This window comes from Schistocerca serialis, chromosome 4 (genome assembly GCF_023864345.2).
Source record: "Schistocerca serialis cubense isolate TAMUIC-IGC-003099 chromosome 4, iqSchSeri2.2, whole genome shotgun sequence".
Classification (NCBI taxonomy): domain Eukaryota; kingdom Metazoa; phylum Arthropoda; class Insecta; order Orthoptera; family Acrididae; genus Schistocerca; species Schistocerca serialis.
The window spans coordinates 467,969,636-467,988,191 of record NC_064641.1 but is presented as its reverse complement, the minus strand read 5'-3'; positions in this window follow the sequence as shown (position 1 = coordinate 467,988,191).

Here is an 18,556-nt window from a genome sequence, read left to right as displayed (position 1 = left end):
TGTCACACATGGCCACACCCTTGACCCCCGCACCGCCTCCTCACACCTGCCGCCAATGCCACGTGAGTTTTCTACTGCTGGACAGAAGCTGTGTTCACGACACCACTGAGTACCCCACTGAGCTCCATGACAAGGACTATCAATGGATCACAGCCACTGCTGTTGCTCTGCCAGTCTGGGACACACAAGCGTGTGCATTAAGGTCAGTCATACTTCATTGGGTGTCGGTCTGTCATCCCTGTCAGTGTTTGCAATCAACAATGGTACTGAAACTTCCTGGCAGATTAAAACTGTGTGCCCAACCGAGACTCGAACTCGGGACCTTTGCCTTTCGCGGGCAAGTGCTCTACCATCTGAGCTACTGAAGCACAACTCACGCCCGGTACTCACAGCTTTCCTTCTGCCAGTATCTCGTCTCCTACCTTCCAAACTTTACAGAAGCTCTCCTGCGAACCTTGCAGAACTAGCACTCCTGAAAGAAAGGATACTGCGGAGACATGGCTTTGCCACAGCCTGGGGGATGTTTCCAGAATGAGATTTTCACTCTGCAGCGGAGTGTGCACTGATATGAAACTTCCTGGCAGATTAAAACTGTGTGCCCGACCGAGACTCGAACTCAGGACCTTTGTCTTTCGCAGGCAAGTGCTCTACCATCTGAGCTACCGAAGCACAACTCACGCCCGGTGTTCACAGCTTTACTTCTGCCAGTATCTCGTCTCCTACCTTCCAAACTTTACAGAAGCTCCACTGCAGAGTGAAAATCTCATTCTGGAAACATCCCCCAGACTGTGGCTAATCCATGTCTCCGCAGTATCCTTTCTTTCAGGAGTGCTAGTTCTGCAAGGTTCGCAGGAGAGCTTCTGTAAAGTTTGGAAGGTAGGAGACGAGATACTGGCAGAAGTAAAGCTGTAAGGACGGGGCGTGAGTCGTGCTTGGGTAGCTCAGTTGGTAGAGCACTTGCCCGCAAAAGGCAAAGGTCCCGAGTTCAAGTCTCGATCGGCCACACAGTTTTAATCTGCCAGGAAGTTTCATATCAGCACACACTCCGCTGCAGAGTGAAAATCTCATTCTGGAAAAATGGTACTGTTCACAGAATCAATCCCATGGAAGGTCCTCCAGTGCACACAAAGACTAGGCATTTAAACCCAGAAAAACTTAAACACGCCAAAGTGATTATTCAGTAACTCTTAGACAGTAAGACTATCCGCCCTTCTTCTAGTAGTTGGTCGTCACCCATTCATTTGGTGCCTAAGAATGATGACACTTCCTGCCTCTGCAGTGACTATCGGGTGCTTAACACCAGAACAATTTTAGATAAGTATCCCATCCCAAATATTCAAGATGTGCTTTCCAACTGCACGGGGACAATTTTCAGTGTAATCAACTGTCACAAAACGTACCACCAACTACCAATGGCACCCGAGAACATTGAAAAAAACCACCATCATCGCCCCGTTCAGATTGTTCAAGTATCTGTTTATTCTATTTGGCCTTAAAAACACCACACAGATGTGGCAGCAGTTCATTGACTCATTGGTTGGAAAATTAGACTTCGCGTATGTATACCTGGATGACTTGTTAATTTTCTCTTCCTCGCTCAAGGAACATGAGCTCCACTAAAATTCAGTGTTACAACTATTACAAGCAAATGGTGTCACAGTGAACAATGATAAGTCACAACTCCACAGCACTAACAGCATCTGCACCCTGCCCGAATTGGTTGAGGCTATTAGTACAGTGCCTTTGCCCAAAGACTTTCCGGGCCTCCGCCGCTTCCTAGGAACTGTAAATTACTACCGCTAACACATTCACCACACTGCCAACATAGTAGCCCCACTGAAGGATGCTCTTGCAGGAAAAATCACTTCAGGGCATCGAGCGGTCACGTGGACTCCAGATATCCGACATGCATTTGATAACCTCAAGTCAGCCTTACAGACGGTCGTTACGCTTGCATATCCCATCCCTGATGCTTCCATCTCACTTATTACAGACAGAAGTGATACAGCAGTGGGGGCGGTACTTTAGCAGTCGGTGAGTTCTGTTGTACAGCCTCAGATTTTTCTCCCACAAACTGTCCACTTCACAACGTAAATGGTCGACCTTCAGCCAGGAACTTTTTGCTATTTAGGCTGCTATCAAATATTTACAAGATGATATCGAAGGTCGCCATCTCATGGTATTTACCGACCAAGAACCACTGGTATACGCTTTCCGCAACCTAGGCAGGGACTCATCCCCGAGATGTTTTCATCATATGGACCTCATATGCCAGTTTACAAATGACATACGTTATGTCAGAGGGACAGACAACCTCATGGCCAAATTTTTATCTTGTGTGTCAGTATTATCTTCACAACTGCACCTTAGTGAACTCCCTAAATTGCAGACAGATGATACTGAACTCGCTGCATTGCACTCTGACGCTAAAACAGGACTCAAACTAGAGTTATGGACACTTCCTGGATTCTCGTCGCCCATCTGGTGCAACATTTCAACAGGACGCATACGTCCAGTGATTCCTGCACCTCTCCGCCAGGACATTTTTAATAGTGTTCATGACTTGGCACACCCTGGGATATGCACCACCGCACGTCTGGTATCTGAATGTTTCTTTTGGCCCAGGGTGATAAAACAATGACACAGTTGGGTGTGAGTGTGTGTGACTTACCAGCACGTAAAAGTAGGATGTCACACACAGCCCCGGATGGGTACATTCAATGTGGCAAATTGAAGATTTCAACATATACACATTGATATTGTCAGGCCCTTACCCCCCTCAGGCCCCTTTCATTACATACTGTACGCCAATGACAGTTTTACTCGCTGAGTATAGGTAATTCCCCTCAGTACTATTACAGCCAAAGCGGTGGCACGAGCCCTTTTATTAATGTTGATCTTGCGCTCCGGCTGCCCAGATTCTATCAACACCGACCAGGGCCACCAGTTAGAGTCTGCCCTCTTCTGGCAGCTTTGTGAGCTGTGGAGGGTGAAACGATTTAGGGCAACAGCATACCACCACCAGAGCAATGGGCTTGTCAAAAGCTGGCACCAAACGCTTAAAGCTTCACTGATGTGCCATGGAGGTGAGTGGGCTGGCACCTTACCATGGGTAGGTTTGAACTTGGTAGTAGGAGAAGAAATAGAAGAAAGAGTAGTGTGGATGGAGATTAGCTTGGTAGTAAGAAAGAGACAGTATAAATACTAATTTGAATTCTGCCTTAATTTTCTACATCTACAGCTACATTTGCATCTATATCTATACTTTTCAAACCACCATGAAGTGCTGGGTGGAGGGTACATCTCATTGTACCAGTTATTAAAGTTTCTTCCCATTACTTCCATGTATGGAAAGTGGAAAAAATGATTGTTTGGATGCCTTTGTATGTGCTGTAATTATTCTAATCTTGTCCTCATGGTCCCTATGTGAGCAATCTGTAGGACACTGTAGTGTATTACTAGAGTTGTCATTTAAAACTGGTTCTTGACACATTGTTAGTGGACTTTCTTGGAATAATTTACGTCTACCTTCAAGAGTCTGCCAGTTCACACCTCTCTGTATATATTCATTACCCCCATGTTAGTCCTATCTGGTATGAGTCCCACACTCTTGAGCAATATTCTAGAATAGGTTGGATGAATGATTTGTAAGCAATCTCCTTTGTAGACTGACTGCACTTCCCCAATATTCTAAACATAAACTGAAGTCTTGCACCTGCTTTACCCACAACTGAGCCTATGTGATCAATTCATTTAAAATCAAATGGTTCAAATGGCTGTAAGCACTATGGGACTTAACAACTGAGGTCATCAGTCCCCTAGACTTAGAACTGCTTAAACCCAACTAACCTAAAGACAACACACACATCCATGCCCAAGGCAGGACTCGAACCTGCAACCATAGCAGCAGCGCGGTTCCAGACTGAAGTGCCTAGAACCGCTCGGCCACACCGGCCGGCCATTTAAAATCCCTGCCAAGTATTAAACCCAGGTGTTTGTATGTGTAGGCCAATTCAAACTGTGGCTCACTGATATTATAGTCATAGGATATTACATGTATTTTTTTTCTCTCTTTGTCAAGTGAACAATTTTCTTTTCTGAACATTTAAAGCAGGTTGCCAATCTTTTCTCCACTTTGGAAATATTATCAACATCTACACTACTGGCCATTAAAATTGCTACACCACGAAGATGATGTGCTACAGACGCGAAATTTAAGCGACAGGAAGAAGATGCTGTGATATGCAAATGATTAGCTTTTCAGAGAATTCGCACAAGGTTGGCGCCGGTGGCGACACCTACAACGTGCTGACATGAGGAGAGTTTCCAACCGATTTCTCATACACAAACAGCAGTTGACAGGCGTTGCCTGGTGAAACGTTGTTGTCATGCCTAGTGCAAGGAGAAGAAATGCGTACCATCACGTTTCCGACTTTGATAAAGGTCGGATTGCACCCTATCGTGATTGCGCTTTATCGTATCGGACATTGCAGCTTGCGTTGGTCAAGATCCAATGACTGTTAGCAGAATATGGAATCGGTGGGTTCAGGAGGGTAATACGGAACACCGTGCTGGATCCCAACGGCCTCGTATCACTAGCAGTCGATATGACAGGCATCTTATCCGCATGGCTGTAACGGATCGTGCAGCCACGTCTCGATCCCTGAGTCAACAGATGGGGACGTTTTCAAGACAACAACCATCTGCACGAACAATTCGACGATGCTTGCAGCAGCATGGACTATCAGCTTGGAGACCATGGCTGTGGTTACCCTTGACGCTGCATCACAGACAGGAGCGCCTGCAATGGTGCACTCAACGACAAACCTGGGTGCACGAATGGCAAAACGTCATTTTTTCGGACGAATCCAGGTTCTGTTTACAGCATCATGATGGTCGCATATGTGTTTGGCGACATCGCCGTGAACGCACATTGGAAGCGTGTATTCATCATCGCCATACTGGCGTATCACCCGGTGTGATGGTATGGGATGCCATTGGTTACACGTTTCAGTCAGCTCTTGTTCGCATTGACGGCACTTTGAACAGTGGACGTTACATTTCAGATGTGTTATGACCCATGGCTCTACCCTTCATTCGATCCCTGCCAAACCCTACATTTCAGCAGGATAATGCACGACCGCATGTTGCAGGTCCTGTACGGGCCTTTCTGGATACAGAAAATGTTCGACTGCTGCCCTGGCCAGCACATTCTCCAGATCTCTCACCAATTGAAAACGTCTGGCTCGTCACAATACACCAGTCACTACTATTGGTGAACTGTAGCATCGTGTTGAAGCTGCATAGGCAGCTGTACCTGGAACGCCATCCAAGCTCTGTCTGACTCAATGCCCAGGTGTATCAAGGCCGTTATTATGGCCAGAGGTGGTTGTTCTGGGTACTGATTTCTCAGGATCTATGCACCCAAATGGCGTGAAAATGTAATCAGATGTCAGTTCTAGTATAATATATTTGTTCAATGAATACCCGTTTATCATCTGCATTTCTTCATGGTGTAGCAATTTTAATGGCCAGTAGTGTACATCTACATCTACATGGATACTCTGCAAATCACATTTAGGTGCCTGGCAGAGGGTTCATCGAACCACCTCCACAATTCTCTATTATTCCAATCACGTATAGTGCGCGGAAAGAACAAACGCCTATGTCTTTCCGTACAAGCTCTGATTTCCCTTATTTTATCGTGGTGATCGTTTCTCCCTATGTAGGTCGGTGTCAACAAAATATTTTCGCATTCGGAGGAAAAAGTTGGCGATGGGAATTTCGTGAGAAGATTCTGTCGCAACTAAAAACACCTTTCTTTTAATGATGTCCAGCCCAAATCCTGTATCATTTCTGTGACACTCTCTCCCATACTTCGCGATAATACAAAACGTGCTGCACTTCTTTTAACTTTCTCGATGTACTCCGTCTGTCCTATCTGGTAAGGATTCCACATTGTGCAGCAGTATTCTAAAAGAGGACGGCCAAACGCAATGTTGGCAGTCTCTTTAGTAGACCTGTTACATTTTCCAAGTGTCCTGCCAATAAAATGCAGTCTCTGGTTAGTCTTCCCCGAAACATTTTCTATGTGTTCCTTCCAATTTAAGTTGTTCGTAATTGTAATAGCTAGGTATTTCGTTGAATTTACGGCTTTTAGATAAGACTGATTTATCGTGTAACCAAAGTTTAAAGAATTCCTTTTGGCGCTCATGTGGATGACCTCACACTTTTCGTTATTTAGAGTTAACTGCCAATTTTCGCACCATTCAGATATCTTTTCTAAATCGTTTTTCAATTTGTTTTGATCTTCTGATGACTTTATTAGTCGATGAACGACAGTGTCATCTGCAAACAACCTAAGACGTCTGCTCATATTGTCTCCCAAATTATATAGATAAGGAACAGCAAAGGGCTTATAACACTACCTTGGGGAACGCTAGAAATTACTTCTGTTCTACTCGATGACTTTCCGTCAGTTACTACGAACTGTGACCTCTCTGACAGGAAATCACAAATCCAGTCACATAACTGAGACCATATTCCACAAGCACCCAATTTCACTACAAGCTGCTTGTGTGGTACAGTATCAAAAGCCTTCCGGAAGTCCAGAAATACGGACTCGATCTGAAATCCCTTGTCAATAGCACTCAACACTTCATGTGAATAAAGAGCTAGTTGTGTTTTACAGGAACGATGTTTTCTAAACCCATGTTGACTGTGTGTCAAAGAAATGGCTCGGAGCGCTATGGGACTTAACATCTTAGGTCATCAGTCCCCTAGAACTTAGAACTATTTAAACCTAACTAACCTAAGGACATCACACACGTCCATGCCCGAGGCAGGATTCGAACCTGCGACCGTAGCAGTCCCGCGGTTCAAGACTGCAGCGCCTAGAACCGCAAGACCACCGCGGCCGGCTGACTGTGTGCCAATAGACAGTTTTCTTCGAGGTAATTCATAATGTTTGAACACAATATATGTTCCAAAATCCTGCTGCATATCGACGTTAACTATATGGGCCTGTAATTTAGTGAATTACTCCTACTACCTTTCTTGAATATTGGTGTGACCTGTGCAGCTTTCCAGTCTTTGGGTATGGACCTTTCGTCGAGCAAATGGTTGTATATGATTGTTAAGTATGGAGCTAATACATCAGCATACTCCGAAAGGAACCTAATTGGTATACAGTCTGGACCACAATACTTGCTTTTATTAAGTGATTTAAGTTGCTTCCCTACCTCAAGGATAAATACTTCTACGTTACTCATGTTAGTAGCTGTTGTCGATTCGAAATCTGGAATATTTACTTCGTCTTCTTTTGTGAAAGCATTTTGGAAGGCAGTGTTTAGTAACTCTGCTTTGACAACACTGTTTTCGGTAGTATCTCCATTGCTATCGCGCATGGAAGGCATTAATTGTTTCTTGCCGCTAACATACTTCACATACGACCAGGATATCTTTGGATTTTCTACCAAGTTTCGAGACAAATTTTCGTTGTGCATTGAAGGCTGCGCTAAATTTCGAGCTCCTTTAAAAGATCGCCAATCTTCGGGATTTTGCGTCTGTTTAAATTTGGCATGTTTGTTCCGTTGTTTCTGCAACAGTGTTCTAACCCGTTTTGTGTACCAAGGAGAATCAGCTCCGTCGTTAGTTAACTTATTTTGTATAAAACTCTCAATTGCTGCCGATACTATTTCTTTGTATTCGTACCACACTTATTTATTTGGAATGAGTAGAGATGGTCTCTCAGGAAGGCGTCAAGTGAATTTTTATCTGCTTTTTTGGTTAGGTATATTTTACGCTTATTTTTGGAGGATTTGGGGATTACAATATTCGATCTCGCTACGTCAATCCTGTGTTCACTAATCCTTGCATCGGTTTTGATGCACGTTATTAACTCAGGATTATTTGTTGCTAAGAGGTCAAGTGCGTTTTCACAACCATTTACTATTCACATGGGCTCGTGAACTAACAGAAGCGTCTCGCGGGCCCCGAGGAATCATGACGTCATATCATGGCATGACGTCGTCTCTCATGCTAGCCAATATCGCTGGTAGTTTTCGAAACGCTGATATTCTTTGAACATGACATGCTAATGCCTTGTGGATTTGTGTAGGAGGATGCTAAGTTCACCGAAGCCCACGCCTACTACAGTAGTACAAGTTTATATGCCAACTAGCTCTGCAGATGACGAAGAAATTGAAGAAATGTATGATGAAATAAAAGAAATTATTCAGATTGTGAAGGGAGACGAAAATTTAATAGTCATGGGTGACTGGAATTCGAGTGTAGGAAATGGGAGAGAAGGAAACATAGTAGGTGAATATGGATTGGGGAACAGAAGTGAAAGAGGAAGCCGCCTGGTCGAAATTTGCACAGAGCACAACATAATCATAACTAACACTTGGTTTAAGAATCATGAAAGAAGGTTGTATACATGGAAGAACCCTGGAGATACTAAAAGGTATCAGATAGATTATATAATGGTAAGACAGAGATTTAGGAACCAGGTTTTAAATTGTAAGACATTTCCAGGGGCAGATGTGGACTCTGACCACAATCTATTGGTTATGACCTGTAGATTAAAACTGAAGAAACTGCAAAAAGGTGGGAATTTAAGGAGATGGGACCTGGATAAACTAAAAGAACCAGAGGTTGTACAGAGATTCAGGAAGAGCATAAGGGAGCAATTGACAGGAATGGGGGAAAGAAATACAGTAGAAGAAGAATGGGTAGCTTTGAGGGATGAAGTAGTGAAGGCAGCAGAGGATCAAGTAGGTAAAAAGACGAGGGCTAGTAGAAATCCTTGGGTAACAGAAGAAATATTGAATTTAATTGATGAAAGAAGAAAATATAAAAATGCAGTAAGTGAAGCAGGCAAAAAGGAATACAAACGTCTCAAAAATGAGATCGACAGGAAGTGCAAAATGGCTAAGCAGGGATGGCTAGAGGACAAATGTAAGGATGTAGAGGCTTATCTCACTAGGGGTAAGATAGATACCGCCTACAGGAAAATTAAAGAGACCTTTGGAGATAAGAGAACGACTTGTATGAATATCAAGAACTCAGATGGAAACCCAGTTTTAAGCAAAGAAGGGAAAGCAGAAAGGTGGAAGGAGTATATAGAGGGTCTATACAAGGGTGATGTACTTGAGGACAATATTATGGAAATGGAAGAGGATGTGGATGAAGATGAAATGGGAGATATGATACTGCGTGAAGAGTTTGACAGAGCACTGAAAGACCTGAGTCGAAACAAGGCCCCCGGAGTAGACAATATTCCATTGGAACTACTGACGGCCGTGGGAGAGCCAGTCCTAACAAAACTCTATCATCTGGTGAGCAAGATGTATGAAACAGGCGAAATACCCTCAGACTTCAAGAAGAATATAATAATTCCAATCCCAAAGAAAACAGGTGTTGACAGATGTGAAAATTACCGAACTATCAGCTTAATAAGTCACAGCTGCAAAATACTAACACGAATTCTTTACAGACAAATGGAAAAACTAGTAGAAGCCAACCTCGGGGAAGATCAGTTTGGGTTCCGTAGAAACACTGGAACACGTGAGGCAATACTGACCTTACTACTTATCTTAGAAGAAAGATTAAGGAAAGGCAAACCTACGTTTTTAGCATTTGTAGACTTAGAGAAAGCTTTTGACAATGTTGACTGGAATACTCTCTTTCAAATTCTAAAGGTGGCAGGGGTAAAATACAGGGAGCGAAAGGCTATTTACAATTTGTACAGAAACCAGATGGCAGTTATAAGAGTCGAGGGGCATGAAAGGGAAGCAGTGGTTGGGAAGGGAGTAAGACAGGGTTGTAGCCTCTCCCCGATGTTGTTCAATCTGTATATTGAGCAAGCAGTAAAGGAAACAAAAGAAAAATTCGGAGTAGGTATTAAAATTCATGGAGAAGAAATAAAAACTTTGAGGTTCGCCGATGACATTGTAATTCTGTCAGAGACAGCAAAGGACTTGGAAGAGCAGTTGAATGGAATGGACAGTGTCTTGAAAGGAGGATATAAGATGAACATCAACAAAAGCAAAACAAGGATAATGGAATGTAGTCTAATTAAGTCGGGTGATGCTGAGGGAATTAGATTAGGAAATAAGGCACTTAAAGTAGTAAAGGAGTTTTGCTATTTGGGGAGCAAAATAACTGATGATGGTCGAAGTAGAGAGGATATAAAATGTAGGCTGGCAATGGCAAGGAAAGCGTTTCTGAAGAAGAGAAATTTGTTAACATCCAGTATTGATTTAAGTGTCAGGAAGTCATTTCTGAAAGTATTCGTATGGAGTGTAGCCATGTATGGAAGTGAAACATGGACGATAAATAGTTTGGACAAGAAGAGAATAGAAGCTTTCGAAATGTGGTGCTACAGAAGAATGCTGAAGATGAGATGGGTAGATCACATAACTAATGAGGAAGTATTGAATAGGATTGGGGAGAAGAGAAGTTTGTGGCACAACTTGACCAGAAGAAGGGATCGGTTGGTAGGACATGTTCTGAGGCATCAAGGGATCACCAATTTAGTATTGGAGGGCAGCGTGGAGGGTAAAAATCGTAGAGGGAGACCAAGAGATGAATACACCAAGCAGATTCAGAAGGATGTAGGTTGCAGTAGGTACTGGGAGATGAAAAAGCTTGCACAGGATAGAGTAGCATGGAGAGCTGCATCAAACCAGTCTCAGGACTGAAGACCACAACAACAACAACAAGTTCACCGGACATGTATACGATGTGACGTCATTATGACGTATACACGCTACATCGAAAACGATAGAAACCGTATATCGACTATTCGACTTTTGTGAACTTTCGAGAGGTAGTGACAGGGTAGCGCTGTGCTCTGCCCCATTCGTTTAAATGTGCTTTGCGCTCCTTGCGTTTAAATCGTGTATTGTACTGTGTTTGTGTCCTGTGCGTTGTTTTTCGTTTGCTCGTCTCTAATTATGTGTTCAGCATTCGAGAGACTAATGAGAGAAAATCTGAAAGAGTTGAGCATCGATGACGACGGGCAATTGCGTGGTTATTGTGAATCTCAAGCAGAAATTGATGTACTTGTGACCCAGATGAAGTGCGTCGGTTATTCGTACTCAGTGCGAAGAAGCACTCAGCAGCCAAAATCTTTAGATGCGTCAAGACACTAACCTTTGGTTAAGATTACATTGAGAAATCCACTTCCCCTCATATTTCATCTCCGGTCGACGATTTTTCTTCAACAATGCCTCATATTTTTCTTTTTAAGTTCGAAATTCAATCATTCTACACACCAGTCATTACTGGACACTAAGGTACCTGTCTCTGCGGTCCGAGTGTAAAATTACTTGGAATTATGGTTGATAAGAGACTATCTTGGGATGGACATATAAATTACTTAGCTAACAAACTTGCACGAGTTCTCTTTCAGCTATATAAATTAAGAAAAAAAAGTCAGCAAGAGTATGCTGCTACAATGTAATATGTACTGACAAGACCAATTGTATGAAACCATACTAAAATATTGATAATAAATAAATATTATACAACAATCACACAATCAAATCTGGTCGGGACATAAGAAGACTTCACTTTTTTATGAAACGTATTGTCGATGGTGTTTTCAAGGCCACGGTCAGGAATATTTCTATTAATATCCAGCTCTTTTATTTTGCTGAAATACATATACGCTGCCACACTGAGCTGTTATCAGAATCGCACGTGTCAAAACAAACCACTAGCTGACTAGTGATGGGGAGCTCGTGAATGAGTCGTTCAAATGAACGCTTCACTTCCGTGAAGTGTGAACTAACCACTCAATTTCAATGAACTGGTACTTCAAACTCTTCACAGATAGCACACTCCACACTTTTTTCTAGTTCACTCACTCTCTTCCCCTCTCCCTCTCCCACTACATCGGCGCTACGTCACTCATCCTCCCTTCACTTCAGTCCTCCCTCCGCTGCCTGTCGACGAATCGCGCGGGGTTTGTGGGGAACGATAGGTTTACGAGTGGTTGGGGAGGTGAGGGGCGAGGGGAAGGCAGCGTCAGCTGCTACGTGCAGTGCTGACATTACCCGTGACTATTTGTGCAGTTATACTTCGCGTCTACGGGTAGCCTACCGTTGGCAGCGCTTGCAGACAAATGAATATTTAAGATATAAACGAAGAGGCTGGCTGTGTGAGCACGCACAGCCAACATGAAAATAAAAGGTTTGTTAATAACACTGAAGGAGGGATTTTACCTGAAATCGTACCAATGACTACAGGTGACAGGTGACGTTTTTAATCTGGAGGGTTATTATTCTCAACAAAAATAAAATCTACAGGAAAACTTCTGAATAATTACTTAACATAGGTATATAGACTGTGACAGTGGTAAACATACTCATTCTATTTTGGATTAAATTTTACAAGGAACATAAAATTGGACTGCATTTCGTTGGTAGCCCTATTTTTCAGTTCATGAATACAACAAATAATATTTCATTTGGCAGATAAAGATTTTTTTGAACGCTTCATGAGAAAATTTCGAGCAAGATTAAATGTAATACCTTCTTTATATGTGGCAGGCTTCTCTGTTTATCTTTCCTTTGTCCCCTTCGATCATGCTCTATTTAAGTTAACTCAGACGCTGTAAGAGCGTAAAACGTTGCGTGCACGTTACTGCATAGTTCGGCCATCTGTTGGTAAGATTATGAAGTATTAAGAAGCTTCATTGTACGAGCGAGGCGAAGCGAGCGTAGCAGCGGCTGAGTGGCGAACTGGGCAACTTCGACAGGCTTCCGTACTTCACGAATGAACTACTTCATTTGAATGCTTCACGGCAAAGAGTGAAATGAATGAAGTAGTTCACTGGAATGAACGAGTTCGACCCATCTCTATAGCTGACGACAGTTTAGAATCTCGAACGTTCGTAAAAGTCGATAGGTGTGTTAATCGATTAAAGCGTATATACGTCATAATGACGTCACATCATATCCAGGATGGGTGAACTTAGCATCCTCCATTTGCGTATGATGGCGGGATTTGTGTGCGTTAAAGCTCTTCAATCACGGAAAAAATTGATAATACTTGCTGCAAAAGCAAGCTTCTTTCAATGCATCTATGTGGATTATTTGTGGTAATGGCGTATTGTCATAACAAATGGCTTCGGTATTTTTTCCTGATCAAAAATTGGGTAGTAACTGTATTCTAACTTCAGTAACCTGCACATTTGAAAACTTTTGAACGTTCACAATTAATCATTGATCATAGTCAGTATTTTTGACAGTAAAATAGATATGAATTGCAGTGACTGAATCCAGATTTGTGAGTGGTGTAATGTGTTTTTGTAATGGATGTTTCAGAGTTTCTGAAGTGAAAGTCCAAGGAAGAGAAGACAACGAGAAGTAGCTTTTTTGTTTGTTTCATGGTTTATAGGCCTACTGGGGAAACTCACCATGTAAAAAAACGAGTAACGCATCCAGCTTGATACCTCTGTGGTGACGTGGAAATCCGAGCATTGTTAATAAAGAAATTAATTCTGTGTGTGTCTTTCTTTTGATTCCTTTATCATGTTGCTTATAGTAGAGCAAATTTAATTAAAATACCCAGGTGATAATTTCAACATAAATTGGACTATGTGCATAGCTGCTTCTCACAGGCAAAGTATAAATATTCACCATCCTCTGGCATGCGTGTTCACTATTCAGTTATGGCAAAAGAAATCACTGACTCAAAGCATAATTTGCTTGGTAGACATAATTGGAAATGGCCTTTGTAGTTATAATTTTACATTATTAGATTATAGTACTCCCTGAGAGATTATCTCTGCATTTCTTGGCCCTGACATGATTAGTAATGGATGTTTCACCACCATGTCTGGCATACAGCATTAAGTGTGCTGCTCTGCTGTCAGCAGCATGGTAGTCAATGTGTTAACCAGTCATTTAGGAACTAGTGTGAAGTATATGCATCTGTACAGCCTTAGCTAAAAAGATACAGTTAGAATGCTAATTACTGTTTCAGGAATTATCCCATACACAGTTAAATATCTTATGTTAAATATGTATCTAAAACTGAATTCATGAATAACTTTATAGTCATTTAATCATTTGGTTTTGTAAGATATTTAAATAAAAATACCGCAAACCGAAAAATCGTCTGGAAATGGTAAGGGATATCAAATATAAGTAAATGTTTTTCCTCACTAAGATTAAAGTGTAAAATTGCTGATACCTGGTTGTTACCATGAGATCACTGCTGGCCCCAGCAGAGCAATCTGCTGTGACCACCAGCACCTTCATGCCAGCCAACGGGTTAATACACAAAACAGGGCAGTGCAAGACTTGGTCCGTAATTGTCATTGGTTGAAGCAACTAAAATTAAATTTCTGAGGTATGCTGGAACTGTGTTATTGGTATATTCCCCAGCATGATTTAAAATTTTTGCATTGAAATGGCACTGACAGTGTGTAATATATTTTGCAACTGAGAATAGATACTTAAAAATTTTTGTGGGAATATATTTCAAGAAACCCTTTCAAACCAAACCTGACAATTATATTAACACACAAGTAAACCCACCTGAACGGCACACAGGGTTACACAAGCATTAGCTGTAGGTGTAGAATAGGTAATTTACACAGAAAACTTTTCATACAAATTTTATTGTCAAGCACACTAAAGTTAAGGGAAAGATGCAATGCCTAGATGAGATAAACATGGACACACAATAACTCGTTTTGCTCAGATATATGAAAAATTAACTGTAGTATTATATGACGTATAACATATATATGACATATAACACATCTGAGGTGCAAATTTGTGGAGAGGAGAGATTTCATTGAACCTGTTGTGTATGGTGCACATTTTGTTGCAGTGCTGGGATGATGTCATCCAGATTTCAAAATTAGGGGTCTTGTAATGAAACTGTCATCAGTTTTAATATTTAAAAATAAACAAGCCTGAAAAAGGAAGCTGAATAGGACTTTAAATTAAATTGCAAAAATTTTCTTGTTTTGCACATTCACTGCGGCTGACACTTGAAAGCTCGTGGCTAGTAGCTCTTATTGACCTTTGTGGCAGCCACAGTGAACATGTTGGAGATTTTAAAGTAACAAAGTAGTTGTTGATATTCTGGTATTAATGGATGGCAGCAGGAAACACAGCAATGAAATAATGTGAATTACTTAAACCAGGAATTAAACAAGTCTACATAGCTTTGAACAGTCAAAAAATGGTTGGTTCAAATGGCTCTGAGCACTATGGGATTTAACTTCTGAGGTCATCAGTCCCCTAGAACTTAGAACTATGTAAACCTAACTAACGTAAGGACATCACACACATACATGCCCAAGGCGGAATTCGAACCTGCAACCGTAGTGGTAGTGCGGTTCCAGACTGTAGTGCCTAGAACCCCTCGGCCACCCTGGCCGGAGAACACAGTCATTTCACACTTCTTATTCACTGCATATTTGTGTGCTATATCTAATACAGTAACCTTTTATTTTCTCATCTTTGATCTGGAACATGTGTCACATCTTACTTGTTTTCCTAGAGCAACTCTAGGTTTACAAGATCCACATTTCAGAATTCTGGTAATTGCTAGTCCTACCTCATGCTGAAAGTGTGGGTTGATAGCTGTCTCTTCAGATATGATCTCATCAACTGCCATTTCAGAAACTTGAAGCAAAAATGTGATTATTCAATTTTCTGTCAGTGATGAATATATCACTAATGTATAGGTATGTTCATGATGGTATAGAACAGTGCAGGGCCATCTTCTGGAACACCTGCTGGGTAGACTAAACTGTGCACTTCACATCCAGTGCATCAATTTCTTCATAGATCTAACATTACTGATAGGTAATACAGAGTACCAAGGACTTTGTACTGGGATAATTTTTTTGTTGATTTGTGTAAATGACAAAATACTGCTCCTCAAATTCAAGGATCGTTCTGTATGCTGATGCTACACCCATTGCATGCAAGTGTAAAGATCATGAGCAACTACAAAAACTATGAAACTGTATTACAAATGAAATAATTCAGTATTTCTATGAAAGTCATCTCATTGTCAGCACAAGATAGCAGCAGTAACAGATTTTCACCCCACAAGAGAGATTTTGAAATTCAGTTGTGCACTGGAACTGATATTGTCATCAAAGAAAACTACTGCTTGGTTACAGTTAAACTTTCTATATTTAACATGTAATAACATGGAAACTAATTACCGTACAAGAACATAATTTGGTAGCATTAATGACAAGGACATGGGAAAGAGAAATAATGCAGAATCAATTCAATTGAAACACTTTTAATGGGCTGCTACAGTACACCATATCATTACATACCAGTACCATTACTGGTGACGGTGATGGAGGCTGTTATGAAAAGCTAGCGATATCATTCAAATCTGATATGTCAAGTTAACAGAACTTTTGATCCATGTGAGTAAAATTATTGTGTAAAATCGATAGTGCAGCTTCTTACAGAAGTCTCTTCATGGCCTTCGGAGTCTTTCATTTACATGTTAACATATTTACTCCCTAATAGTATTTGTTGTTCATAATAGGGGTAATTTTACTCTGTTCAGTGAAATGAACTGGCAAAATACTGGAAGGAAAAACAATGTCCATGTAGACTATAAATCCCTGCCTACGATTCAGAATAGAATTTCAAATTCTGATCAAAAGTTTTTAACAGGTTGCTGCTAGACATCAGGCAGAAAACTGAAAATCCTAAGATATTAAAAAAATTCAGAGTAAAATAATTATTTTATTAGCCTCTCCTCGAGGATGCATATGCTAGTTAACACTAAGGTTCAAATTAACAGTGTTTTAATGTTACCATTATATGTCGGGCTGTCAGTACTCATTGTAAAATTCTGAAATGCTTTGTACGAAGTATGAGAGAAAAACAGCACTTGAATAAAAAAAAACCATTCCTAGCTTTCAGGGTCATTACGTCCTTCCTCTGAGAAGATGAATATGTTTTGTGACTGGAAATGAGGGGAAGATCACTTAGACCACCCCTATAGAACACTAAAGTGACACATTCATGAGTACTGCTCCAAAAATTTGAGATCCAGGTCAGATTTAAGCAACACATTGAAGCAACTCAGAGGCTGGATGCTAGATAGGTTACCAGTAGTTTCAAAATGTTTGCGAGTATTATTTTGTATAACACTATTGAGAAAATTTAGAAGGCATGAGAAATCAGGGCTCAGATGATAGACAGCCTTTCTTCCCTCTCTCTATTTGCGAGTGGAATGGGAAAGAAAATGATTTGTAGTGGTACAAGTTACTCTCCACCAGGTACCATTTGGTTGCTTGTGTAGTATGTATATAGACAAAAATACGGAAGAAAATTGTGATTGCCTACTACATTAAGAAGCAACAGTTGAACTAACCTAAAGCTTCGTGATTTACTTCGAATGTTTTGTCCCACTGACACACTCTGACAATCAGTGACATGCATCTATAGCAGTCTTACAATTTGGAGATGTCAGTATTGCCTCGATCTATTAATATTCCCTCATTGAGCTCTTTTTATCTTAAGATCACATAAACTGGATTTTTGAGAAACTACATACAGGAAGATGTGATTGGTATATAGCTGTTCGTTTACAGGAAAACAACGATCAAAATTTAAGCACGTCGGTAACACACACATGGCAAGGGCACATATCTGGGCTAGAGCACTATACTGGATTTCGCCCCCCTCCCCCCCTTTTCCCTAGAAACCTTGACTGGAGTAATAACTTTATTTGTAGCATAGTCTGAGGTCTACATTAGGTTGAAAAGCGATAATTTCGTTGGCAGTTGTGGAACACAGCGAATGAGAAATAAAGGTTGTGGTAACAGACAGACGTGTGTCTTTGCCTAATATTTGTTTGCGCCATATTTAAATGCACTTTCCCACATTTAACACATTTCTCATAATAAAAAAAATAAAACTACTAGGTCATCCCCAAAAAACATATATTAGAAAATGAACAAGCATCCCACGCGTTTTGATGCATATTACGTACAGATATCGTACACAAACTGGAAAAATGCAATGGGCGTTCCACTAAGCATCCTTTACCATATTTGATTCGTTTTTCTTCATTTGCTACTGCTGGTATGGGTTCAAAGACAAATTCGTGCTCAAACGTCTCAGTGGTATTTAGCCTACATTAGTAAGCTGCAGTTAATGCATTGAAAACATTTAGACACATTGTCCGCAATGCGTAATATGTGTTACGCTATAAATCATTCTGCCTTTCGACCAATAATTTGTAATCAGTTGGCTTCAATCAATTACGTACGACTCTAATATGTAACTTTGACTATGCTGCGGATTTATCATGTCACCATAGTCCAGATTATTCCCATTTAAACCTTCTTTCTACATTTTATTCTGTTAACGGAAGCTTCATTCAAACGATCTGGATTGCTTTGACATTCCAAAACAACAGCTGAAGACAGGTCTGTATAAACGCTGTAGCCAACATGTGACGTCACTTACGTCAACAGAGTTGTTTACAGGTCTAGTCACCAGGCAGCGCTGTCACGCTTTCAGCCTTTCTGATGACGTCA